This window comes from Choloepus didactylus, chromosome 8 (genome assembly GCF_015220235.1).
Source record: "Choloepus didactylus isolate mChoDid1 chromosome 8, mChoDid1.pri, whole genome shotgun sequence".
NCBI classification, from domain to species: Eukaryota; Metazoa; Chordata; class Mammalia; order Pilosa; family Megalonychidae; genus Choloepus; species Choloepus didactylus.
This window is the reverse complement of record NC_051314.1, coordinates 77,594,420-77,600,983: the sequence shown is the minus strand read 5'-3', so window position 1 is coordinate 77,600,983 and position 6,564 is coordinate 77,594,420. Positions and strand designations below refer to the sequence as shown.

The 6,564-nt window shown below is 34.9% G+C and overlaps 1 pseudogene; it reads right to left on the bottom strand.

The window, feature by feature from the left end:
- Positions 1-5,225: 5,225 nt before the first annotated feature.
- Positions 5,226-6,205, bottom strand: LOC119542725 (annotated as a pseudogene).
- Positions 6,206-6,564: the final 359 nt, after the last annotated feature.

The window sequence follows — 6,564 nt, the reverse complement described above, 5'->3', positions numbered from 1 at the left end:
ATTATCAGGTCTTGTAAATATTAGAAGGGTCATCTAAGTGCACTGTGGTTCAAACAAAAACTTGTATATGAAAGTTAATAGAACATTATTCATAATAATAATAATATTATTATTATATAATAATAATAGCAAAAAGCAGAAACACTTTAAATGGCCATCAACTGATGAATGGATAAACAAAATGCAGTATGCCCATACAATGGGATATTATTAATCTGTAAATAGGAATAAAATATTGATGCATACTACATCATGGATGAATTTTAAAAACTATGCTAAATGAAAGAAATGGCATGCAAAATTTCATGTATTATTCTCACAACTTTAGGAAAAGGTTCGTTGTTGTCAAGCAATCAGTAATATGATCACCTGTTGACTTTTCACTTGCTCTTATTTTCTTTTTATGCAAAATTATTGTTAAATTAAATTCATCCTTATTAATTTAACTCCCTGTGAGAGTTAAATTATATGAAATGTCCCAGAATAGGCAAAACCACAAAGACAGAAAGAGTTGTGGTTGTCAGTGGCTAGGGGCAGGGAGAACGCTGACATGTTCGGGGTAACAGGGAAAGGAATGTACTGGCAGCCCCTTTATCTACTTGGGGTTTGCATTTTATCCCACCAGGCTGACACACCTGGTCCTGAGCACAGGATATATTTGTGGGTTCCAGGGAAAGGAGGCAGGCTGTACTAGGACTGCCCCCTACCACAGACATGGAAGCAGAAACTGAAGAAAGAGAAAGAGATCACAATATGACAAGGCATAAATGCATTTACAAGCCAAGGAGCACTAAGGATTGTTGGCTGTTATGGTTTGAAGCTGTTTTGTACCCCAGAAAAGATCATGTTCCTAAAGCTAATCCATTCCCATGGGTTTGGACACTGTGTAAGTAGGATCTCATTCAGGGTGGGTCCTAATCCTCTTACTGGAGTTCTTTATAAAAGGATGAAATACAGAGAATGAACAAGTGGCAGAAGACAGAGAGAGAAGGACACACACAGAAGCTGAGAAAAGAAGCCACAGATGGAGAAGCCAGATGCTGAAGGCAACGAAACCCGGGAGAGAAGAGAGAGAGCAGCAGCATGGCCACGTGCCTTGCCATGTGGCAGAGTCATCGAGGATGTCAGCAGCCTGCCTTCAGAGTCCCGGCATCATTTTGATGATGCCTTGATTTGGACATTTGCATAGCCTCAGAGCTGTAAACTTGTAAGCTAATATATCTCCAATGTTAAAACCAGTCCATTTCTGGTATATTGCAGTCTGGCAAATTTATCAAAGTAAAACATTGGCAAACCATCACCAGAATGTTACAATATGGGAGAAATCTCAGCTGGTGACACCTTGATTTTGGACTTCTACCCTCCAACTCTGTGAAGCAATAGAGTTATGCTTTTTATTAGGAAACCAATTTGTGGCATTTATCATAGCAGGTGTGACAAACTATGACATCTACATAAAATTAAATGCAATTGTAGTTGGTGAAACAATGAGATAAAATAGGTTTAGAAAGGATGTGGTAGGTTTTTAGATTTTAAATCTTGCTCCATATCAGAACCCTTTGCTCAATCATCATTAAGAGATTTTCTTATTAAGTGAGTAAATGATAGAGGATGGAAAGTTTCAAATATGAGTATATCCCTACATAAGAGAGAATTACAATAATTTTTTACATTTATCATAGCTATCTAAAAACCACTATCCTAATGGCAAACATAAAGCCTTAGATTTTAAATAAGCTTCAAGTTTTTATCAGTGAGGTAAATATTTCGGGGAACCAAAAGAAGTACAGTATAAATCACAGATGGATAAATCATCCTCTGCCATACCAGGAGCTGAAAGACATTTGCACTATGAAAACCCAATAGTAATCTTGGGTTGATACATTTGAAATAAAAAATAAAATTTATTTTAAAATGTAGACTTATGATTCTGGCTCTCATATCTCAACATAGATATATGATGTTATAGATTAACAATGGTTACAGATCCATATTGGAAAATGATCTATTTATATATATAAGCTAGGGAAGATTCACAATTTTCTCTATATAATGCCACCCTTGCACCCTTGCCTGGAACTTGTCAAAAAATGACACTTGCCAAAAGGACATGGGTGCCAGCTTGAAGGGGCTAGACAAATCTGGAGCAAATTGAGTACCAGATGATGAAAAGAACAATGCCTTATAACTTACAGAATAAACTACTATCTATAAAATTTTTGCTGATATAAAAATGATTAAATAAATGAAAAAGGAAAGCTATTTCTTATAGTCAAATACCAACTAACAAATATATAAGAAATGATGGAGTTAGAATAGATAACAAAACTAGTGGGTGAATGTTTGATAAGGAACAGGAATATACATGGTCTCAAATTATCTTCCTGCAAATTATCTAGATAAAAAAGGGAAATAGCAACTTTACAGTTGTGAGACCCGGTAGACACCACCTTAACTAGTAATCAAAATAAGTGTTACCCTAAAATAATGGCCAGATATATAGATAAGTTAATCCCTAAAATAATGGCCATATATATAGATAAGTTAATAAAAATAAAAGACAAATAATTTATTTAAACCTAAATGAGTTTAAGAGAGGGAAACAAAGGCACATAAAATATGTGGAGCAAATTAAAAGAACAGTAAGATGGGAGGCATAAAACAAAATATAATAGTAAAATAGAAAAACAACAGACAATGCCAAATAAAAGATTTTCAACTTGGAAGGGGAAAATAGCTTAAACAAACAGTTTAAGATGCAGAAATGTTCAAGGTTTTTAAAACGATACAAAAAAGAAAACCCATGAAAAGCAATTTATTGTTCACATTATATGCAATCACAATAGATGGTAATCCAATAGTGTCATTTGAAAAGTAATTTTGGTAATAATTTATTCTGCATTTTATTTGAGTATATGTATCTTTGTGGGGCTTGTTTCTTTCATGGAACACCAGATGTGAAAGGTTGATTTATTAAAAATGTGTGAAAGGCTCCAGGTGGGGTTGTGGATTTGTCTATTTCTGTCATTGCTGTTAAACTTTGCCTTATAAATGTTGGTATTTAATTATAAGGAATATACATATCAAAGATGTGCATTTTAATTTTAGTTGACTCAACAATATAAAATTTCATTTACCATCCCTAGTGATATGTCTTATCTTAAGGTCTAGCTGGTTTGATATTCATATAGACACATCACTTTACACTGTTTAGTTTTACTCCTGAATAATTTTGTATCCCATACTCTTACTTCCAACTACTTCATGTTGTTATATTTAATATATTTCTTGTGGAATAATAAAAGCTTAAAACTGGTTCTGATAATATTTTTCTTTTCATTGCAGTGTTTAGTCTATAAATATTTATATATTTATAAGCAATTGCAATAATTATTACAATAATTATGTTATAGTTGCTTTTAAGTCTAACATCTTGTTAGTTGTTTTCTCTTTGCCTCATCTGTTCTTCATTCCTTTATTACTATGCTCATGCAATCGTTTGGATTAAGTAAGTTCTTTTATCATTATTCCTTTTTATCATATTTTTTAGCTTTTAAGTTCTATAATTTTGCAATATTGGTTTAGTGGTTACAGTAGAAATGATAACATTCATTATCTTCTGTTTACTGTCTCCCTTAATGATTTTAGCACAACCTGAAAAAGCATAATAAACTTACAATATTTTATATTCCTGCAGCCCACTCTGACCTTCATGCTATTTTCACATATTTTACTTCTATGCATATTTAAAAATCCACAAGACACTTTCTTCAGTCATATTACCATTTTTGTCATTCTTCATGCATACAAAAACTCTCTAGGGTTGTTCCCATCATTCATCTCCCTGACCTCTGGGAGCCTCAGTTTCTGATATCTGTCTCCTCATTTAATTAAAATTGCTGCTTTCAGCTTGAGCTATGTGGAAGTTTTTTGTAGCTTTCTGTTTATTTCTCTTTTTTTAACAGTTTTATTCATACATCATACAATCCATCCTAAGTGTACAATCAATGGCTCCTGGTATGATCAAATAGTCATGCATTCACCACCAAAATCTATATGAGAACATTCCCATTTCTTCTGAAAAGAAAGAAGAAAAGAAAAAAAAATCCCATGCTGTTCTCTTACATCCCCCTATTATTGACATTTAGCTTGGGCATAGTGTCTTTATTACAATCAATGAAAGAATATTACAATGTTACTGTTAACCTATACCTTAGTTTGCATTAATTGTAATTTTCCCGTATACCATCCCATTTTTAACACCTTGTAATAGCGGCATACATTTTTTCTAGTTCTTGTAAAAACTTTCTTATATTTGTACTATTAGCCACTCTCATCATCCACTCAAGATTTTGCTGAGGTACACAGTCCCAGTTTTTACCCTCTAGCTTTCCTTCTGGTGGCATACATGCCCCTAGCCTTCTGCTTTCACACTCAGCTTTGCTCATTATACTTACAGTATTATGTTGCCATCACACAGTATTGTGCTATCCATTTCTGAACCTTTATCATCAAACTTATTCAAAATTCTGTACTCCATTAGCATCAACTGCCCAATCTCTACTCTCTACCTCCAGATAACTTCTTTGAACTGTGTTCTTGAGCACCTCTGTGAACTGAGAAGTGTCGCTGGAGGAAAAGTCAATCCAGGTAACTGTCGACTCATCTGGAATGATTTTCAAGATCCTTATCCTTCCAGTTTCTGCCTGTTTTCCAGTACTTCAAATAGTTGTTTTTTACATTTTGTCTAGTTTTATTATTATAATCAATGAGAGTGTTAGCCCATACTATTAACAAGAGGGTTAGTCCAATAAAGCTACTCTGTCATGATCGACAGGAAAACACTTTCATTTTTGAAATTCATAAATATGCCTACAATGAGGAAAAAATAGTGGAGACATTTCAGGTATTCTGTGTGTTTCTGATATTTTGCCATTATGTATTAGATGGAGTGTTGCTCGTAGATCAAGCAAATATAATAACTGAAGTGCAAGCAATAGGTTACAAAATGATATACCAATTGTTTGTACATTACCTGCAATTTGAGTCAAGGGAACACTGGATAGACCTTGTTTATTTTCTGGTTAGTATGAGGAGAAATGAAGTATCATAATCAAGAGATCTTTCACAGTGAGCACAATACCTCATTACAAAAGATGAATTAGTGATTATATGGATTTTACACATCTCAAATGTCCCAGGGCCACAGGGAACCATTTCAGGCTCTATACATTTGTTCTTGGTTGACAGTTCATGAGTTTCTTCAGTGTAGAGACTTGTATTAAGAAAGAGGAAAACTTGAAATAATTTAGAGGATATAGTGCGATAAATAGGGGATTTTCTTCTTCCATTTCACTTTGATTCAACAAACCTGCTACTTCTTTGAGAGAAATGCAATCCTTTTTATGGAGTGACGGAAAGCTTGTTTCACATGCTTTGTTCCTTGGTGTGTAAATGAAGGGGTTTAGCATGGAAGCGACAGTAGTGAGCATTGAAACTCCTTTATTAATGGCCACCTCTTCCTTTGCTGAAGGCTTGACATAAAGATGCAGCTTCCATAGGTGATGGAGACTACAATCATGTGAGATGAGTAGGTAGAAAAGGTTTTTTTCTTTGCTGGGCAGAGGGGAATCTCAGAATTGTCCTAATGATGTAAGTGTAGAACAGAACAACACATGCCAGGGTGATAATAAGTGCAAAGACAGCCATCAGTATAACCATCTGTTCTATTAGCCATGAATCTGTGCAGGAGATCTTCAGGAGGGGGCCTGCATCACAGCTAAAATGATCAATGGCATTGGAGTCACAGAATTCCAGCTGGAGGCCAAAGCTAAGAGGTGGGAGAATATCATCAAGCCAGCCACCCAACAATAGATGACTAATATAATACAGACCCTGTTGCCCATGACAGTCATGCAATGAAGGAGTTTACAGATGGCCATGTAGCAGTCACAAGAGATGACGGCCAGGAGAAAAATTCTGTTGCTCCAAAGAGAATAACAAAAAATATTTGACTTGCACACGCATTAAAAGTGATGGTATTGTCCCCAGTTGATATACTGTACAGGAATCTAGGAATATAGACAGTAGTGAATGAGACTTCTAGGAAAGAGAAGTTTCTGAGGAAAAAGTACATAGGAGTTTTAAGGTGGGAATACAGCAATGTGAGGGCAATAATAGTCAGGTTCCCTGTTACACTCAACATGTAAGTGAGGAATAGAAAGATAAAAAGGGGAACTTGTAGCTGTGGATTATCTGTCAGTCCCAGCAGGATGAAGGTGGTTATTGCTGTGTGGTTTCTCATCACTGACTTTTGACATCTATTTGACATCCATACCTAATCTGTATACAAAAAAACACAAAGAACATTCATGAAGAGGTAGGTATTCAAAATCTCTATCAAAGGGCCCTGTATATAAAAGCCAAACAAACTGGAATAAATGTACTTTCTCTCCCTATAGTATAATCAACCTGGCTACTCTTCCAGTAGTCTTCCTGAGTATGGGCAGAGGAGATTGTCTTAAGTATTTATGTTGTTGCAAAATAATGCAGCTTTTCTAATAC